Genomic DNA, 22,446 nt, shown 5'->3' on the forward strand with positions numbered 1-22,446 from the left:
AATTTTTCCTACCATTTCTACTCTGGTGTTCTTGTTTTATCTGAATCATCTACTCACTGTGAGAAAGAAAGCACTGTCTTGTAGCGAAGTCATTGGACTAAGACTCAGGAGTTCTAGGTTCAGTTCCTAATGGGTAAGTCACTCAATCACTCTATGCCTCAGTTTCCCATCTGTACAATGGGTATAATACTTCCTTTCTTCCACCCTTTGTCTTGTAAGTTTTCTGGGGTGCGGTAAGTCTTTGCTATGCATGTGTCCAGTGCCTGTGGGACCTTAGTCATAGTTAGGTCTTCTTGCTGCTAATGTAATATAGATAATGATAATACTACCCTTATTTTTCAGATATTCAGTATGCTTTTTGAGACAGGGCACTAGCAGCGAGAGAAAATTACTTCTGCATCCAGGGGCTGTTATCTCTTTCTGAAGCAAAAAATAAATAACCATATAGAATAATAGCTTCTATCTGAGCATCTCAAATCACTATATCAATAGTAACCATCAACAACTTGCCTAAAATTATACAACAATTCTGTGGATGAGCTGGGAATTTAATTGATTCCCAGTACCCTGCTTTAAGAACTAAACCAAGTTTCTTTGGAAAACCTGATGAGTAATAAATGGGATATGGCCAGAGAGTTCAGTGCCTGATAGTTGTCTCGTGGATGGGGTGATAATAATTTGATTCAGGTTTCCGGGTGCATTTCCTGCCATGTACAGTGTAATTCAGTTTTACATATCAGTTTTACATGATAAAATGACTGTTAGTAGGGCACTGTGAAGTTGTTCCTGCTGTTATTCCTAGGAATATCCTTCCAGGAATAATGTAATTAATTATTTTGATGGCAATGCAAAACTGAGCAGAGTATTACTGTAGTGAGGTGGAGTGGTCCCATTCTGGTGCGGAGGGGGTTAACTCATCCTATTGGGCTCAGCTAACTCCACCCCTTTCCCCTTGCAGGAAGTGCAGGGGCGGAGCAGGAAGTATAAGAGCAGGACCCAGAAGCTCAGTTGGAACCAGACCAGGGAAGGAACCAGATGTTCTTTCCAGGGACCCAAACTGCCAGTGGAGCCTATGACTGGCTGTGGCAGGCAACAACCTTCCCTAGTTGCTTGGAGGGAAGGCAAACCAGTGTCCCGGCAGACTGAGACACCCAACGAAGAGGTGGAGAGCGAGACACCCAACAAAGAGACCGGGAACCAGGCCACAGATCAGCCCCACCAGATGCCAGTAGGAGGTAACCCTGGGGATAGGGACATTGGTCCTGTTGGGTTGCTGGGAGACAAGACAGTGACCCCATGTTCTCTCATCAACCCTGTCACCGGATCATCCATCACTTCTAGGGCCCTGGGCTGGGAACTAGTGAAGCAGGTTGGGCTTGGGTCCCTCTACCACAGTCCTGCACTTGGGGCTGGATTACCGCTAACTCTTAGGCCAGGAGGCCGGAGCCACTGACTTTCTACCTGTTCAGGCCCAAGCTACTGCGTGCTCAGTTGCACAGCCACAAGCCAGGATGCCTGAGAGACTAACCAGCTGTGAATGCTGATTCCCTGATGCTGCCAAAGGGGAGACCCTGGGCCATGAGACATAGGAACACTACAGTTACCATTGTTCAGAACTGAGTTCTTTTGTTAGTGACTGCAAAATAGCATATCAGTGTTTATCACTGGACAGTGGCTGCCATTAGAAAATCAACATTAACACACAATACACAATGGTATCTGGTAGGCCACACTTACTCCCGTTTTTCACAATATTTGCATTATTAATGGCAACTGCTACATCTCTGCAATAACCTTGTCTGAACCCTAAAGGTGGGCTGAGATTTTCAAAAAGTGCTGCCTCAAGTTGGTGAGGTTGATGATGGGAGTTGTTGATGATGTCACATTTGAAAATCAGTGACCAAACATGGACTTAGGAGGTTAAAATTAGCCAACCATTTTTGATGATCTTGGCCCATGCAGTTCACCTCCTAGTCTGCATGGCACTCCAAATACAGAGGATATTCTAGGTTGGTTTGACTGACCCTCTAATTTACTGTACATTTACATGTGATTAGGGTATATTTCCTCAGTGCACCTATTGTTCTGAGACACACAACATAATTTTGTGCAGCACATAGTGCCATTATTGCCTGTATTGTAACTCTGTTGTCATCATTGCTATTTCTGTAGCAAGTGGTTCCTTTTTGTTCTCCATTCATCCCTGTCAGAAAGAAATCTGTGGGAAGGGAATTTAATGGTATTATTTTGTTCTCAAGAGTACAATAACTAATCATGAATATTAGTTCATATTATTAACCATCAAACTAGAACATACCCTCAGCAAAGAAGTACAAAAAAAATTAGTTTTGAAGCAAATGGACCGTTCTTTAAGTCACCTCTGAAGAGGAATTTTCTAATTACAAACCCCCATTTCTTTTTATCAAAAGTTATTCACTTTCTGAGGCTTTCTTTGGTGTACCTCCTACTGTTCTGGAAAATGTACATCCGAATAAGATTATTCACCTTCAAAACCCAATCTCTTTCTTCTTGATCATGTAATAAGATAATTCTGATCTCAGTCTGTTTCAAAGGAAAATAACTTTGGATTCAAAGCAAGCCTTATTCTGATTTACCTACAAAAGGTAAGTGGAATGGATTTAAATATGATTTTGCTTGATAGTTTAGGGAACCTTCTTTGCAAACACTGCAAGGAAGTCTGTGGCTTGGTGTAGGATGAGCATCTCAAATATCCAGCTGAAACATTCAGTGGTAGGAGAAAGCAGCTCTTGCCATGGGATTGAGATATTCGGTTAAATTCAGCCCTGAGTTACTCTGATGAACACCTCCCCATATAACACCATTTGCTTCAATGTGGATTCACTGAGGATGCACGGGGTAGAATTGGTTGTCTTATTTGGAATATGAGACTTAACAGGTTCTTGGTTTTAACTTTACATGCAAATATAAACCACATGGAGTGTGAACATCCAATTTTTCAATGGTTATAATGAGCCACTTACTATCCAACCTAGTCACCAAATCCTACATTAAAACAGGCATTGAATTGAATTCATAATGAAGTCTACTCTTGCCATCTGTAGGCTCAGCTGCTTCTACTTGTCTCATTATTATGTGGTTCTTATCAAAGTATCTAACCTGCAAACATTTGGCAGAAAAAAAATAAAAGTCAGAAAATACACAGCGGCTATAAAAGTAATTACCACTGAGAATAAAACTAATAACCTTGAAGTTCCTGAAAGCATCCCATCAATGTGCCATCCTTTCCTCTCATCTATTTCTTTACTTTTCTACAAGAAAAACAAATACAAAAGGATAACTGGATAACACAGCTGGGTTCTGAGCAGGTTGTAAGCATTGTCTTTTGTTGTTGTTGTTTGTTTTTTAACATGCGCATGCACTATGTGCCACAACCTGATAATACCATGAGATGTGAATCTTCTTAATCTATCATCTAAAAGTTCTGCTTCACTATTTCTCTCCTCAACCTTTGAGGTTCCAAAGCTACCAGATGGCAACTCCTTACTTGAAGAGACGTGTGCCAGAAAGCTGAAATTACCAGACAGTGGTTCTGAAGTTGTTGCCATGCATTGGATCTGGGCCCTATATAGTAAAGAACACCAGATGGGTTTCAGATAGCTGTTAAACCGCTTACCTCTTTGCTAGCAGCACAATGAAGAAAACACTTTGCAAGTTTCTAATAGCCCTGAGAGCTATGAGACCTTGACTTCCAGACCAAAATACAAATATGCATGAAAAGACATACTTGCTGGAGTGAGACATGTCACCTCAAATATCCGGATCTGCTATCCACTGGAGAGGTTAATTATTAGCAGCGTACTGCCTTTCATGTCTGCTACACACGAGAATGGCCAGAATCTCTTTCCCGTATGGCATTGAGAGCACCTCATGTAACAGCCTGGATGAATGCCTCACAGAGTTTGTTCTTACTACACGGCCTCTTGATTTTTGTTGTGGCTGATAATGATTTATAATATAAAGCAGACATAGTGGAGTAGTGTCTTTGTGCAGACACAGTTCTTTTCCTGCTGCTGAAACTTGATGTATACATTCTCTGAAGAGCAGACACTTACGTAACTAATATGAGCATGCATTGCGGTGTTTACAACTTCAGCTACTCCAGTCAGGAGTTGTCTATTCAGTCTGGTAAAGTTTATCACATGTCTAAGTCAAGCAATGAAGGTAGGGTGACCAGGTGTCCAGTTTTCGACCTGGTCGAAAAGTGATCCTGGCAGCTCCAGTCAGCACCACTGACTGGGCCATTGACAGGTGTAGGAGCGTGGTCCGGACTGGGACTGAGGGGTTCGGAGAGTGGGAGGGAGATCAGGGCTGGGGTAGGGAGTTGGGACCTGAGAAGGGTTCAGGTACAGGCTCCAAGTGGTGCTTACCTCAAGCAGCTCCCGGGAAGCGGATGGCATGTCCCGCCTCCAGCTCCTATGCGTAGGAGCAGCCGGGGACTGTGCACTCTGCCCCTGCCCCAGGCGTTGCCCCTGCAGCTCCCATTGGCCAGGAACCATGGCCAATGGGAGCTGCAGGGGCAGTGCCTGCGGATGGGGCAGTGTGCAGAGCCGCCTGGCTTCACCTCCATGTAGGAGCCAGAGGAGGGATATGCCTGCTGCTTCCAGGAGCTGCTTGAGGTAAACACTGGTTGGAGCCTGCACCCAAATCCTTCTCGGGTCCCAACCCCCTACCCCAACCCTGATCTCCCTCACACTTTCCGAGCCTGTACCCCAACCCCCTCCCGGGTCCCAAACCGCTACCCCAGGCCTGATCCCCCTCCTGGTAGTGGCAGGAATGGGATACAAGTGTGTGTTTAGAACTGAGCAGCTTTCATGACTAGTAGTGCCAGCACAGACAGCCCACGCACTCTGCTTGCCCGATGCCTGGGTTCCATCCACTGGGGATAATCTGTGTATCTCGGCCTCGTGGCTGAGGGGTGAAAACATTATCTAAGTTGTATCTGGTTACAGCGCTAGGCAGTGGGTGTACAGGCTCCTGTACTGATACTCCCCCATCTCTCTAGGCTCCTGGGTTCTAAACCAAAATCGTACCCTAGTAGGACACCCATTACCTTGTGGGCCCCGGTACGACTGTACCATTTACATCATTGTAGTTATGCCACTGTGCCTTTAATCCAGGAAGTGGCGCCTAATGTGATGCAACCACTCCCTCTGGAATGTCTTCATTTGTTTATCCTCTCTCCGTACCAGCAGAATCTGGTGGGTGTTTAAAGGCACATCGTCAGCGTGACCAGGCCCCAGATTTAGGAGTGATATTATAAATTCTGATGTTAGCAGGAGTGACTTCAATATAAGCCAGTGCAGTCAGCGATGCAGGAAAGAAACATTATCTGAAGTCAGATAAGGGACTCCTGGACTTTCACCTATATTGACCCAAATCCTACTTCCATTGAATTCAGCTCCCTCTCTCACTCATGAAAGGTCAGAATGTGCGTAGGTATAAGAAGGGAGGATGGGCTTAAGAAACCATTTTCTCATTATTAAACACACAGTAGCTGCATACAATCTCAGTTGCTTTCAGTGTCTCTGTGATTCTCCCATAAACATAGAGAGAGACAGGCCCTGCTCTGAAAGACCATACAGTCAAATAGACAAAAGATGGGGAAAGAATATATTATCCCCATTTTACAGCTGGGAAACTGAGGCACAGAGCGATTAAATGCTTTGCCCACGGCCATATTGAGAGCATGTGGCAGAACTAGACATTGATTTCAGAACTCATAAGTCCCTGAATTCAGCCTCCACCACAAAAATCCTTCCTTGCTTTTTATGCTTCTAAGCATGGTATCTATATTGCTCACCCCAGGCATTTAAAAAGCATGAGCCCTGCCTCAAAAATCATATTTTATTTAAAATCCTAAGGGGTTTTTTTTACACATAAATTTTGGGCAAATTTTATTTGCCTACTGGTTTTAGAGGCTGTAGGGTGCCCCGGGTTACCTTTTCATGTCTACCATTATAAGGGCTAGAAATCAACTCTGATGTTTTTTTTAAAAAAGCTGAGATTCGTCTGTATTTATTGAACTGCAGGTGTGGGGCCTTTAAGGGAAATATCAGATGCTGCAAGGCTCATGACAAAAATCACAAGAGTTGGCAACACTGCTTTCATTATGATAAATCCTTTTCATGCCAATGTACCTTTTCTCTAAGGAACTCCAGGTACTTCACAAATAGTGATCACGCCTCATGCCATTTATTATGGGAGCCAGCTGTTACACATTAAGCTTCTGAAAGTCACCATCATGTGCACAGTCATTTCACTGCAAGAGTTTATCCTAGGGTCAGTGGTGGCGTGATGAGAGTTTCCAAAGCTCTCAGAAAGAGCGTATGTATTGATTTTAGCCTGTGTTATTGTCACAAAGTATGGGGAAGTCAGGGCCCTGCACCCCCCACTTCCTGCAATTCACCGTGATTCTCAGCCAGCCAGTAAAACAGAAGGTTTATTAGATGACAGGAACACAGTCCAAAGCATAGTTTGTAGGTACAGACAACAGGACCCCCTCAGTCAGGTCCGTCTTGGGGGGCAGGGAGCCCAGGTCCCGGTTCTGGGTCTCCCTCTGTTTCCCCAGCCAGCTCCAAACTGAGACTCCCTCTAACCCCTCCTCTGGCCTTTGTCTCTTTCCCAGGCACGGAGGCCACCTGATCTCTTTGTTCTCCAACACCTTCAGTTGGCACCTTGCAGGGGAGGGGCCCAGTTGCCAGGAGATAGGGTGTCAGCCATTCTCTGTGCAGACAGCATCACCTCTGCCCTCTAGGGCTCTGCAACAATCACATCCCTTTATCCCACCACCTAGATACTTAAGAAATACATAGGGGAAACTGAGGCACCCACACAGTATTCAGAGAAAACATTAAGAACAGTCCCACTTCATCACAGTTATGAAAATAGACCTGCAAATATATGGATTGCACAGTGAGTAAGGGTAAGGTCTTGGGAGTATTCCTCTGAGAGAATGTGCTGCTTGTACTGCACAGAAAAGAATGTTAAAGTGAAAACTTGTATTATGAATTAGATTTGAACAAAGCATGTCATGGTGTAATGACTCTTGTAAGAGTATGCATGATGTGTCTAACACAGGTTAGTTTCAATGCTGGCATTGGTCTAGGCCAGGTGTGGCCAAACTGCTGCTCGTGAGATGCATGCAGCTCTTTTACGGTTAAAATGAGGCTTGCAGAGCCCCTATGCTCCCTCATTCTCCACCTGCCAGACTAGGGGAGAGGGAGGAGCTTGGGGCTTCTACTCTGCAGCGGGGTGATGGGATTAGGAGCTTCTGATCTGCAGGGGGGAGGGAGGGGCTTTTGATTTCAACATAGAACTATACAGTGGATGGGTTTGGCAGCTTTCTTCATCCTCATCTGCAGCTGCCAGTTCATCTTGTCAGTACAGTAAAGCAAGGCAATTTCTCTTCTTTAAAACAAATCAGAGGTTAGGGAAATAGGTGAGTGTTAGCTCTGAGAGGACAAAGGCCCCATTAAAGCCAAGCTGACTTTCAGGAATGTCAACTTGTCCTGTGTATTTTGTTAAACTCAATCAGTGAATACAAATATTATGTCTCCAACTTTAGTGAAGAGTCACTCCCTCATAAAATGAAGTTATTCTAGGTAATGGGCAGCATTTCTCCAAAGTGATTAATAAACAGGGTTGCCAAATTTGGTTGGATGTATTCCTGGAGGGTTCATTACATGACATAATCTTTAATTAAACATTGATCTTCAATTCTGGGAGACTCCAGGACAATCCTGGAGGCTTGGCAACCCTATTAACAAATCTTGTGGAAATTATACCATTCAAGAACCTACAAACCATGATTATAATTTGGCTTGAACTTCCATTGAAATCTCTTGTATTCCTTAGAGAGATTCAACTTAAATAATATTCTACGGGCAAGTTTATGCCTGGTCATGTGTAGCTGTGTAAGAAGTGGATACAAAGTGCTTTTCTTTCACTTGTGCATCCAAGCAGGGACGCAGGTGCAATGGCACGCCTTGTGTGCTTCCAACTGCAACACGATATAGGACAAGCCCTCTGCTCTTCTCCTCTCTCTCACATTGTCCAGCAGAGATGGCAGGCTACAGAGCACAGTCCACACAACACCTTTGCCAAAGGGCCTAGCAGGTGCTGCATTTCTTATTCATGTCTTAGAACTTTGGTAGGGATTGTGTCTGTCTGAGTCACAGCGCCTCCTGCAGCTCATGGGCAGACAGTGCATCTCTTGGTAATCATAGGTAATTTTATAACATTTCATTTTGATGTTGGTCTTTTTTTTAAAGAAAAAAAATAACGAAAAAAATTCAAAATAAAAAAAAAATTTGGAATAAAAGTCCCCAAACTTTTTGCTTCGGTAATGTCAAAATGGAACTTATGACAATTTCCAAAGTTTTTTTTTTAATTAGAATCAGATGATTTGTCAAACCCAACCCTTTTATGTAAACAGTTTTGGCTTTGACCAATCAATATTTTCCAGTGGCCAAATGACCAGATCAAATCATATGCTGCTAGAATGACAGCATATCAACCTATAACTCTAAGACATAATAATTGTGACAGAGAAAACAAGTTACTCTTTAAATGATCAGTCTACATGAAGCATCATGTTTTTGTGGGGAAAAAAATCACTGAAGATAAAAATAGGCCAGCTTGCTTTGAAAACACACAATTTATGGGGGAAAATGATTGAGGAACAGGGTTTTAACCTATTCTTTAACTTCTGGTATTTTATTAGTGTCCTTTATTCTCAAGAAAAATGGTGATTATTGATTAGTGTAGTAGAAGTTGCAAGATTAAAGCACAGAACACTAAGCAGAGATTTAAGCTTAAGATCACTAGAAGAGGTTAATGCCAGAATCTTTCAGCAGTCATTAACCGGAATGATAAAGATGCATACAACTTTATGCCCCCTGTCTCAATGCAATCTGTATCACAAAGATGCTGCACATGCCTTTTAGGACCCGCTGTAGTCTGGTAACAGTAACAGTGCTGCCCTTTCCCCATATTCTTTAATTTTATTGGCTGTCCATTCCACCTCTTCCTTGAAAGCAAATAGAAGAGAACGGGAATCTCCAACGAATCAAATTAGAGAACATTGAAAAGGTCAGTGTAATATAGTTTGTGATTAAAGAGGAGGCATTAACTGTCTCCACAGCTCATTCTTGTGGCAAAGATTATAACAAGAAGAGAAAATGGCAGAGCCTGAATCAATTTTGGAAACAAGACTAAAGCCTGGTACAAACTTAACTCATTCTCATGATGATATGCTGGTTGTTGCATGCTTGTGATTCTTTTTGGGTATCATAGCAAAGAACCAGTCTTCATTCATAGGGTACAGAGAAAAGAAAACCATTAAGCTCATTTTGACCATACCCTGGAATTAATGCAGGACTCTTCCCTATTCTCAATTGTTCTGCCCAGTTCAATTTCAGATGTCGCAAGCACTGAAGATTCTATCACTTCCCTTGAAAGACTCGGGTTCCAATGGGCCCTATTCTTAGAAAAGCTCTTCTCCAACACAAACCCTTTTGAGCTCAGTTTATGTTTAACTTGTGTACAATGTGGATGCATGAATGTATGCCTGTGTAGAGTTGTATGTGTACAAGCAGAGGGCAGGTTATGAGATTTTTGGCCCTGGGTGTTAAAATAAAAAGTCTGAGTGGTTTCTTTGATCTCTAGTTACCATGTAGGCTTGTTAGATTATCCAAGACACACCTAATACCTATTACATTTTACTTATCCACAAAGATGAAATATGTTCTTCAGTTTCGCACCTTCTTCTAGCAGCATGTTATAGTTCACACATTCCTCTCAGCTCTGGATCTAAGGAGAAATAAAGCCATTGAGGAGGTGGATTCTTCTCACACAACTAGCCTTTGGAACTCAGTGCCACAAGATATCTGTGAGGCCAACAACTTAGTGGAATTTTAAAAGGGATTTGATTAGAGTTCATCAAAATTCAGGTCAGACTAGATTATCCCAATGGTTTCTTCTGGCCTTGAAATCTATGAATTCCCCTCTCCCTTTGTCACTAGCCTTCCTTTCCTGTCACAACAAAGGGTGGGATCCATGAAGGGACTTAGGCATTGCAATGCTGAGTGTGACGGCACCTAACTTTTAGGTGCCTAAAAAATCACCGGAACTGCACTGTGATCCACAAAGCTGAGTTACAGGTTTCAGAGTGGTAGCCATGTTAGTCTGTATCAGCTTTAAGAACGAGGAGTACTTGTTAGTCTCTAAGGTGCCACAAGTACTCCTCGTTCTTAAAGCTGAGTTAGGTGCCTAGGGTAATGGGTGATTTGATTATAGTCTATAAGTATCAAACATTTAATAATCAGCTCTTCAAGCTAGCAGAGAAATGTATGTCATGGTCCAAAGGCTGGAAGTTGCAGCTAGACAAATTCAGCCTGCAAATGAGGCATAATTTCTTAACAGTGTGAGTACCTGACCACTGAAACAATTTACCAAGGGTTGTGGTGGATTCTCCATTACTGACCATTTTTAAAGCAAGACCGGATAGTTTTCTAAAAGATATACTCTGGGAATTCTTTTGGGGAAGTTCTATGGCCTGTGCTGTACAGGAGCTCAGATGAGATGATCAAATATTCTGACCTTGGTATCTGAGTCCCACTGCTACACCTGTACTAGTGCACTTAGAACCCCTGTTTCATCAGTCAGGTCACCCTTAAACACTCACATCTTATGCAAGACAATAGTGAGTTTATAATTTAAAAACCTCCCCAGTAATTTCTCCCCAACTCTAGATTTCCTAGCACGTCTCATTTTCTATGTGACTAGCTTTTAGCTCTTTATGATTGGGACTGTCTTTACGTTGGTGCATTGTACAGTGTAGTGCAGGGTTTCTCAAACAGGGGTCACCGCTTGTGTAGGGGAAGCCCCTGGCGCACCGGGCCGTTGTGTTTACCTGCCCTGTCCATTGGTCTGGCCGATCGTGGCTCCCACTGGCCGCAGGTCGCTGCTCCGGGCCAATGGGACTTGCTGGAAGCAGCGGCCAGTATGTCCCTCAGCCCGCGCCTCTTCCAGCAGCTCCCATTGGCCCGGAGCAGCGATCCGCGGCCAGTGGGAGCCGCGATCTGCCAGACCTGCGGATGGGACAGGTAAACACAGCGGCCCGGCCCGTCAGGGGCTTTCCCTACACAAGAGGCGACCCCTGTTTGAGAAACCCTGGTGTAGTGCACATTCTCAGTGATAAACAAATTACACACCAAAAATAACCCCCATCCCAGTCATTCCTGAAGGTCTGTAACTGCAGCAGGACATTTTGCTTCTAAGAGCCAAAAGAATAAACTGTAGAGACCTAGATACAATGTGCATAATAGTGTATGGCACATTGTCTTCTAAAAATACAGAAGAGTCTAAAGCAATGGATTTATATAATAAGGAAAATGTACAAGTTAATTTCACTCACTATCTGCAGATAAATTCGTCTGATTGACCCAATTGTGCTGTTAAGTAACAGAAAAACAAGCTAATGTATTAATATGAACTTGGAGAATGAAAGACCATTAAGCCAGGTGTGAATGGTTTGCATGAGTAATGGACTGTAATTGCAAGCATATTTAATTTCTCTAATATTGAATTAGAAAAGTTTTAGGGAGACATGGTACAGCAGGCCTAAAAATGAGAGCTGCAATGGGCTGATTGTTCTTTGAACCAAAGGGAAAGGAATAGTTTAAATGCTGATTCTAATCTCCAGGGACAAACTGGAAGCACAGCAGTTGAGCTACACTAAGTTACTGTTAACTGCAGTGTAATTACATTCATTTGGGGGTCTTTTTTTGGTAAACATTGCAATCAAAACAATGTCCTATTCTAACCCCTCTTCTCTGCCTTCTTTTACCTTTTACAAAGATAGTCAAATATTCCACCACACACTGGCCAGTGGGTAGCCCCTCAGGAGCAGGTGGCTTTTAGATTCTTTCTCCTGCAACCCAGCCTTGTTATGGATGAATGGGTCACATTCTGAACTCTTCAACAGGAGCTTTTTCTGTATAAGGCCTGAATAAATATTTTTGCTTTTAGCTTAATGAAGCTGAACTCCATCAGGTCAGGCAGCCAGAGACCCGCTAGAAGGATTTGGTATTGATAACACTCATTGTTAAGTATTGACTAGCCAAGAGCAGCTCTTGAAGAAGAGTTCCAGGTTGTTTGTGCTGAACGCTAATCTGGAAAACATCATCTAAACTGCTGGAATGTGTTTCATGCTGAGCCTTCCTCTTCACTGGGCAAACCTGTAAAATACGATGGATGCTTTACTTCTTTACTGGGCCAGTCCCAAGTGAAGCTACACTTTAAAAACACTTCAGAGTGTCATGTGGCCAAATACTGTCCTTAGCGCTACCTATCGCTCCAGTGAAATTAATGAGAGCCACGTATGCACCCCATATCTGAAGACACAATTAGGTCTCTTTTATTCATTTTAACTTTTTAAGTGTATTTCCTGCTTGTGCAAAGCAATAGACAGAGGACTTTGGAGTAATCTGAATCTGAAGTGCCTTCCAAAATCTGATCGGGATGGGATGTGGAGCATGCTTTCAGAATTCTTAAAAGAGCAACACTCCAATGTGGAAACTACAGGACCCAAACCACCAAAAAAGAAAATCAACCTTCTGCTGTTGGCATCTGACTCAGATGATGAAAATGAACATGCGTCGGTCTGCTCTGCTTTGGATGGTTATCGAGCAGAACCTGTCATCAGCATTGACGCATGTCCTCAGGAATGGTGATCTAAGCATGACGGGACGTATAAATCTTTAGTGCATCTGGCACGTAAATATCTTGCCACTCTGGCTACAACAGTGCTATGTGAATGCCTGTTCTCACTTGCAGGTGACATTGTAAACAAGAAGTGGGCAGTATTATCTCCTGCAAATGTAAACAAACAAACTGAGCACTTGGCTGAACAAAAAATAGGACTGAGTGGACTTACAGGCTCTAAAGTTTTACATTGTTTTATTTTTGAATGCAGTTATTTTTGTACATAATTCTACATTTGTAAGTTCAACTTTCATGATAAAGAGATTGCACTACAGTACTTGTAGTAGGTAAATTAAAAATACTATTTCTTTTATTTTTACAGTGCAAATATTTGTAATAAATAAATATAAAGTGAGCACTGTACACTTTGTATTCTGTGTGGTAACTGAAATCAATACATTTGAAAATGTGGAAAGCATCCAAAATATTTATATAAATAGTATTCTATTATTGTTTAACAGCGCGATTAATCGCGATTAATTTTTTTAATCGCTTGACAGCCCTAATTCAAGACATTTGGACTTCAGTTTGATAAATGGAATTGCTCTGTGTATGAGCTCACCATAATCTGATTCCACTGTAACTTTAATTAAACTTTTGCAAGGCACCGCGTTTTTTAAATTAAAATGAAGAATAAATATTTAATTACGATTATAAATAATTAATAAGAAGAGCAGTAAGTGTGGGCTTCCCCCAACTCTCTCTAGTTCTATTTTAATTAAGCCCATGCACCCTATTTGCATAAATGAATGAATAACAGGTTTTTTTTGTATCCTAATGATGCCTCCTGCATTACCTTTACTCGGAGAAAGTTTATTAAAAGGAATTGAGTGATTCTCTTAGATTTTGGGTATTTGGCAAATGTTATCTGTTCGTTCAGAAATCTAATTTTCTAGATTAGTGAATCACATCTGATATTGCAAATGAGAAACTGTTTATTACTTTGATAGTATAACATGGAAAACAGGGTGCATAACATTGATACTTTTGTCAGGTCAGCATTTAGATCACATTAGTGCCTAATACAGCTGATTGTAAATTATACCAGGATTTAGTCAGCCCTTCGTTCTCTCAGCTCAGGAGTATTTCTAAGATATCAATACTATCAAGCTATACATTGCAGCACGTAATCTTCAAATGTGAAATATTTATTCCATTTTTACTTGTTTCATTACAAAGCCGCTTACAGAAAACAGTAGCTGGATTATCTGAATTTATAAGAGGGATGATAGAATCAGAGAATCATCAGGGCTGGAAGTAGATCATCTAGTCTAGTGGTTCCCAATTGGAACTGGCACTTCTGGCTTTTGTTAAGAGCTATGTAAGCTCTAAAGTTTCAAAAGCGATTTATGATTTTGGATGTTTCCATTTTTGGGTGCCCAGACAGAGACACCTTAAAGGAGCCTGATCTTCAGAAAGTACTGAGCATCTGCCCTCTAAAATCAGGCCTCTTTAAAAGTCGCAAAATGAACATCTAAAAAGCAAGGCACCCCAAATCCTGAGTCACTTTTGAAAACTTAACCCCATTTCCTCACCTTAACAATGATACCCTGTCATAGGTTTATTCCCCACTTTGAACTTTAGCGTTCACAAGATGGGGACCTGCATGGACTCCTCTAAACTAAAATCCTAGTTTAGATCTGGTTCTCGCTGCCACCAGTCAAGTTTTAAGTGTCTGACACACTCCCTGTTCCCCCAAAAACTTCCCCTGGGGAACACAGATCCAAACACCTTGAATCTCAGCACAAGGGGAAATAATCCATTTCCCCCACCTTCTTCCCCCTCCCCTTGTCCTTGGGAGAGATACCTTGATTCAAACTCCTTGAACCAAACAAAGAGGGATTCACTTTTCCCCCTCCGCTCTCCTAGTGCTTAGGAGAGATACCTTGATTCAAACTCCTTGAATCAAACAAAGAGGGATTCACTTTTCCCCCTTCCCTTCCCCTGAAAATCCAAACAAGGGAAGAAATCAATCAAGTTCTAAAAAAGAAAAGATTTTATTAAAGAAAGAAGAAAGTACACTATCTCTGTAATACCAGGATGGAAAATATCACAGGGTCTGACTTATAAACCTGGAGAGACTTCCCCCTCCCTCCTCCTCAGAATAATCAAAGTAACAGCAAACAGGAATAAAGAATTTATCCAGCAAACACACAATTGCAAATACAGAAAGTAACTCAAAAGACTAATCCACCTTTTTAACTAATACTCACTATATTGAATAGAAGAGGCTATTTCAGGAAACTTGGAGAACTTGAAGGATATGACTGGCCTCTCTTAAATCCAAAAAGAGACTAACTCCAAACAAAGAAACACAGACAAAGGCTTCCCTCCACAGAGATTTGAAATTATCCTGTCCCTTGATTGGTCCTCTGGTCAGGTGTTCATCAGGTTACTGAGCTTGTTAACCCTTTACAGGTAAAAGAGACTTTAACCCTTAACTATCTGTTTATGACAGACCCCAAAGTACTTTCACTATATGCTCCCTTTTCAGCTGGTCCTGCTGCCGTGCATATTTCAGCTTCCAATTGCTATCTTCATGCAAAGCTGAGAATGGAGAGTGATGCAGAATAAACTGTATTGTGACTAACAGTGCACATGAATGAATGAACTGCAGCATGAACTGTAGTATGACCTGGCCGTTACAGTTGTCTTACTTTAGTGAGTTGGAACAGTTGCACCAAAGAATTGGCTATCACCTTATTAGTCCATGTTTTGCTTTGTTAAGTAATGGTGATGGGACAACACCAGAACCCTGAATGGTTCTAGATGCTCCTGAAACTTGGGGAAGTTTGACTCTGAATCGTGACACAAAGTTTGCCATTTTAGCCCATCTTTAGTTATTTGGTCATCCCAGCAGATGGACTAGGTTTGTAGAAAAGTTATCGGTTTATTTGGTTTTCCTAACTTTCCAAAGTATTTATGCATTAGTTAATCTTTACAGAAGGAAACCCAAAAATTTAACTGAGGAGTCAATGCTCCAGAACTTCTGAAAACATTAAAAAAAAAAAAATCTCATTGGGTCAATAGAACAAAAGCTGGCACAGACTAAGGTGAAAAATGACAGGGAAGGAGATGGTCCCTTAGGAGCCTGAGCTGCTCAAAGGTGTCTTTTCATCATGAAGATATGGATGGACCTCTAACCTGTGATTTGCAGATCAGTCTAATAACAATGAAAATTCTCCTAGGTCTCCTAAAAGTGGACATGATTCAATTTTCCCCCGTCTTCTTGCACATATAAAATGGAAAACTCTCAACCAGCGAGTTGGTGCCTTGGTCTTCAATCATTCTTGTTTTTCTTTTTAGTGATTTTCAAAGAGCAAAAGTTATCTTCCTACTTCTGCCACTTTCTTTATTCTTTGAGTTCTTCTTGTGTTGGCTGTGTTTCATAATGTACCAAGGGCAAGTCATGCCTGACCAACCTGATTGCCTTCTATGATGAGATAACTGGCTCTGTGGATATGGGGAAAGAGGTGGATGTGATGTTATATCTTGACTTTATCAAAGCTTTTGATATGGTCTCCCACAGTATTCTTGCCAGCAAGTTAAAGAATTATGCATTGAATGATTTGGACTATAAGGTGCATAGAAAGCTAGCTAGATCATCAGGCTCAATGGGTAGCGATCAATGGCTCAATGTCTAGTTGGCAACCAGTAACAAGCAGTGTCCCAGGGATTGGTCCTGGGGCCAGTTTTGTTCAACATCTTTATTAATGATCTGGATGATGGGATTAATTGCACCCTCAGCAAGTTCGCAGATGACACTAAACTGGAGGAAGAGGTAGATATGTTTGAGGGTAGAGATAGGGTCTAGAGTTACATAGACAAATTGCAGGATTGGGCCAAAAGAAATCTGATGAGGTTCAACAAGGACAAGTGCAGAGTCCTGCACTTAGGAAGGAAGAATCCCATTCACCACTACAGGTTGAGGACCAACTGGCTAAGCAGCAGTTCTGCAGAAAAGGACCTGGGGATTACAGTGGCCGAGAAGCTGGATATGAGTCAGCAGTGTGACTTTATTGTCAAGAAAGCCAACGGCATATTAGGCTGTATTGGTAGAAGCATTGCCAGCGGATCAAGGGAAGTGATTATTCCTCTTTAATCGGCACTGGTGAGGCCACACCTGGAGTATTGCGTTCAGTTATGGTCTCCCCCCACTACAGAAGGGATGTGGACAAATTGGAGAGAGTCCAGCGGAGGGCAACAAAAATGATTAGGGGGCTGGAGCACATGATTTATGAGGAGAGACTGAGGGAACTGGGCTTATTTAGTCTGCAGAAGAGAAGAGTGAGGGGGGATTTGATAGCAACCTTCAACTACCTGAAGGAGGGTTCCAAAGAGGATGGAGCTAGGTTGTTCTCAGTGGGGGCAGATGACAGAATGAGAAGCAATGGTCTCAAGTTGCAGAGGGGGAGGTCTAGGCTGGATATTAGCAAACACTATTTCACTAGGAGGGTGGTGAAGCACTGGGAGGTGGTGGAATCTCCATCCTTAGAGGTTTTTAAGGCCCGTCTTGTCAAAGCCCTGGCTGGGATGATTTAGTTGGTCTTGGTTCTGCTTTGAGCAGGGGGTTGGACTAGATGACCTCCTGAGGTCTCTTCCAACCCTGATATTCTGTGATTCTATGATTCTAAGGGAAAGGGTAAGGCCTGTGCCCACTATGTGATAACTTGTAGTGACTAATTGCACAGGGGAAAAGTAGGGAAGGGGACATGCTCTCTCTTAGCTGTGTGTAAAGTAGTGAGTGATGGTGGTATACTGAAATAGCATCTCTATTTTACCCTCCTCCTGCTTTATTAGAAAAGGGCCAGAGCCACACATTTTGGATCTGAACCTGAACTTTCCCAACACTGGGGAGTACAATTACCATGTTTTGGGTGGGACCCATCTTTGCTCTTTGTGGACCAGATCCAAAGCCCACTAAGTCAATGGAAAGATTCCTATTAACTTAACTGGTCCTTTCCCCCCTCCAAGTCCCTGTTGTATCTCAACTGTCCTTCTGTCTAAGACACACATGGCAGAAGTATTCAGCATACATGCTACTTCTAATACGTAGACAGATTAGATCAAATTAGTTTCTCTACATAGACAGCTGTTCAGTCATATGGACAGATATCAGGGGATGAGCAGCTTTCAATCATCAGTGGTCTCTTGTTGGTGATGGGTGAGCTCCAAGTGTCCATGTTGAGTCTCTTATATTGTTGACATCAAGGCATTACAGACACAGTTAAGGCCCCTGTCAAGCCTTCCATAGATGTATTTTCTTTCTTGCTGAAATGAATCAGAATCTGATGTAGGTCAATTGCTCATCTGCCCCATGTGTTCTGTCTTCCTCTCCCTCTGGTACAATGTGTTTGTGAGGCCACTGGGGAAGATAGTCAGCAAATACCAGCTGCAATGTCTCCAATCAATAAGTACCAAGATAGGCATTGACTCCATGGATGCTCCAGGACTGGAATCAATTTAAAAGGTTAATGTCCAATCAGCAGTCCAGGTGTAGAGTCTGTTCAAATTCTTCCATGAGAATTCCAGGGTAAACCTGGAGACCCGGGTCCTATGGCTTAGACCGTCCCAGTTAAAATTTAAGCAGATCTGAGATGAAAAGGATCAGGCCCAAAGTTTCCTTGCTAGTGAAGCAGGCTGGGCGCTGACAAGTAACTCCGCCACCAGGCTATGATGAAAGTGAGCCCACAGGTTGTGATCTCTACTCAGTGGGTCCTTTCTCCGACAATACCTTTAGCAATAGCCATTCAAACTATCACGACAGTTCACAGGTGGTTTTCTACATGGAATTACAAGCTTGGAGGAAAGATGAGGACAATAATAGTATTACACCACGAGCCCCATCTAAATGCTAATACCCCCTTTTGATCTCCGAGTCAATAAAATACAATAATGAAGCATTACAAGACAGGAACAGGATTTAGCATCTACAAGCTAATTAGATCACATTGTTAGATTTCTAATAGGATGCAGGTAAACATAGACACAATTAGCGCTTACTCTTTGATTCTCTAATTATACAGGCAAACAGGTTAGTCTACTTAACGTGGCTTTGATGACTATCTGCAAGGAATGGCCCTTTTTACCATTGCAATACCCTTTTTTTATGTGCTTTAAGGGTTGCTTGCAGGTCACCCAGCTTGCTGATTGTTCAACCTTCCCTGGCCCAGCATTACAACAGGTTTGTCACAAAACTAATCACTGCTTTAATAAAAAGTATGTGGCAAAAGTAATACATCCACTGTCCGGTACAGTCATGCACAGCACGCTGCTAGGATATGCCTGTCTGTGTCTAATGGTCTCCGGTAATATCTAATACAAGTCTTTCACCTTGCTAAATTGCTCCGGGCAAAACTCAGTATCACTGCTCCCAGCTCAGGCTGAGCCCATGGAAGACAAAGGTAATGCTGGTAGGGAGAGAGAAACACTTGAAGCTGGTTGTGACACTGAGTTCAACCTCTAGCAAGATCACCCCCCCTTGAGTAGTTTAGACAATGGTTTATTCTGGGATCCTATGGAACTTAGTACTTGCTCCTGGGATGCCCCAGGGGAGGGAAATGCTTTCTTCCATGTAACACAAGCAAAAGGCTGCACCCATTCCTGTCCGATGAGAATTTGGCCCTTCCAGGTTAGACCACTGCAGTGCACTGTATGCTAGGGACGACTGGACAAGCAGCACAGAACCTACAACCAGCTCAGCAGTCAGCAGCCTACATTTTAAAGAAGACGGACTGACAAAAGCACTTTGCACCAGTCCACCATGTCCTCCATTGGCTTCCACAGCATTAGTCCAAGATGCACTTTGAGGGTCTAGTCCTTACCCTTTAAAACTCCAGCTATGTAGGACCCACCAAGGCAAAAGACTCCTTAGCAGGCTATGGCCTATGTCACATGCTACCAAGTTGGACCCAACAAGGATGTTGCAGTTGATGGATGCAAAGGTAAACGAAGGAGCCAAAGATGAGAGGATTCTTTAGCCTTGTTTTAACTAGGGAATTTTTAGAAAGTCCCATTGTTACTACCACTGATTCAGTTGAACCACTATTAGCAGTGGTAGCAGCCCTAGTGCAGACAAACGTCTTGGTCTGGGAATGTTTTTACCACCCTATCAAATAAACCTGCTTTCCAGAAGAATTCACTAACATGGAGGTGAAAATGTCAAGTGCAGAGAAGGCTTAAAAATATTCTGACTTCATCTCCTGCAAAGAATAATACAACCCCCTTGAATAATCACAGAGTGAGCCTACCACATTCATTTACCAAAATATTGCCAAATCACTGTCTGTACCATGCAACCAACTGCATAATCTTTAATTGTCAATTGCCAATGACTTAATGGTAAAGAGCAGGTAGCAGAATTCTGGTTTGATCAGTGAGGCAGGGCACATTCTATGTTCAGAAGAATTCATAGTTTGACACAACTGTTTAAATTTCAGTGTTGTTGTAGCCCTGCTGGTCCCAGGATACTGGAGAGATAAAGTGGGTAAAGTAATATATTTTATTGGATAAGCATCTGTTAGTGAAAGAGACGCACTTTTGAGCTTACATAGAGCTTGAGTCTCCTCTCATATACACCACCGAGTGCCACTCCCAGATGGCAGTGGAATTCCTCCTTATTTATACCGAGAGAGAGAGAGAAAAATAAGGCCCAAATGTTAAAGTAAGAAAAATGAGGGCCAGAGTTTCAGCAGGTGTAAATTAGCCTCTACAGATAGCTAGGCTGATTTACAGCAGCTGAGGATCTCGCCCAGGGCATTTTTCTACTTCCTATTTTTAAGCAAATATTCATATAAAGACTCGGAGCTTCACTAAAAAGGTGCATTTGTCTTTATTCTGGACTTTTATCTAATAACCTATTCTTCTTAATCGTATTACAGGAAGACATACAAGGTTTAATCAAACCATTAATCACAACTGGGTACACAATGTGCTAGAATTGAAGCTTTATTGCATTGTCTCCAGCACCCATTAATGCAAATAATTTTGACAACTAGGAGATACTGTTATTTAGGCAATTAGAACATTATTGCTAGTGCAGTTCTGCTCATATTAGCATAAGTAAAATATCATTACTAGCCCAATTTTGTGTGGGCTTTTTTAATTATATGAGTATCTTTAATTTTTACAACAAAAGCAGTAAATGAATCCCATGTTTATACTCTTACTTAACAGCAGATGAGACAAGCCTAATTGCAATGGGGCGGTTATCATTAAACAAAAATATGCCTATATGCAAGGAGCATCTGTTTAACTGATGAACGTCTGCTTATAACCACTGACTCTCTTTCACTTCAGAGCAAACAGAAGGTAGAATAAGATTTCCTGACTCACTGATTTAATCAACAGATTTGAGTGTATTTAAAAAGGGTGGGTTTTTTTCTTTATTTCCTTCAACTGAATGCTCAGGAGTTGCAACACTTGAAACAATAGACTCCCTGATAATGCCGGCTTGGTGGCAACAGATGTCTCACGTAGAATTTGTACATTTTGTTGATGCCGTATTTCATACTGTTATAAGGATCTCATTAGGAAAAAATAAAGCTGGAGCATCTGTTTGCTAATTCCAGTGCAGTCTAATAGGAAATTCACTCCCCCCTCCAAAGAGAAACTGACAGTAGCAAATGTGTGCATGGTTGGTTCAGAGATACATTTTGACTCAGAGTGATGAGACCAGCAGAATCTCAGGCTGCAGCTTCTAATGAATCGCGGAGAGTCAGTATCTCCTAGGCACTGTAAATGTAGGCTTGGCAGAATTCATTTTTTATTATCTCAATGGATAATATCAATGTTTATTTTTAAGCATTTTTTTAGATCTTAATTGGTTGACATTTTCACAGTTGCGTGAAGTTATGGGTCTTAAGTATTTTTTTTATTTTTATCAATTTAAATGTTCACAGTTGTAGGAAATCATGGAGGGATCAGACAGTGGTTATTTAATGACAGTAGATATTGCAATTCAAAAAGTTGCATTTTTATAATCCTTAAAACACAAATTGTCAACATGCTATGTCAAAATGTACGAAGTAAATAGCCTTAAATCAAATTGTAATAAGTTATTAAGCAGCGTTTTCCTTACTTTGCCTATTTGCAAATTTCTATTATCAATGGACATGTTTTTTCATCAGTTTGTGTGGGTACAGCGCAATTGATGTTTGCCGACACACACTGATAAAATCAAATCCTTCCAAGTCTATGTATATAGGTCAGCTGCAAAGATGCAATCTGGATATGGATCCAGATTGAAATTGTACATAAATTCTGGATTATTCTGATCCAGAGGGTTGGTTTGGGTTCATCTCTAAAGCAAAGTATAAAAACATACATAAAGAGAGTCAAATTTTTGTGTATTATCTTTGCAAGAAATGATAGTTTGTATGCCAGACAATTTTTCTGCATTTTGTTCATACAAATCCTGGTATAGAATGGACTTCACACCCTTTGATTAGCACAAGGTGAAGAAAGTACTGTAATTTGTTAATGTCTGTCTCCTAGCAAAGTAGAAACTATATAAAAAAAAACAAGTGAATTAGCATTGTAGCTGTGTATAGCCACTACCAAATGAATCCATTATCCTGTCATATTTACCCTTTCAATGGGGCATAATGAGTTGGTCACACTGCAAATATAAAAAGCTAG

The 22,446-nt window shown here is 41.7% G+C and overlaps 1 long non-coding RNA gene across 1 annotated transcript in view; it reads left to right on the plus strand.

Annotated features, from left to right (window-relative positions):
• Positions 1–1,020: 1,020 nt before the first annotated feature.
• LOC123373811 overlaps positions 1,021–22,446 on the plus strand; it is a 63,696-nt gene continuing 42,270 nt past the window's right edge. The window contains exon 1 of the long non-coding RNA XR_006580864.1: positions 1,021–1,235. This is a non-coding gene — a long non-coding RNA (uncharacterized LOC123373811). The remainder of the gene's footprint in view (positions 1,236–22,446) is intronic.

The sequence above is a fragment of the Mauremys mutica genome, chromosome 7 (genome assembly GCF_020497125.1).
Source record: "Mauremys mutica isolate MM-2020 ecotype Southern chromosome 7, ASM2049712v1, whole genome shotgun sequence".
Classification (NCBI taxonomy): domain Eukaryota; kingdom Metazoa; phylum Chordata; order Testudines; family Geoemydidae; genus Mauremys; species Mauremys mutica.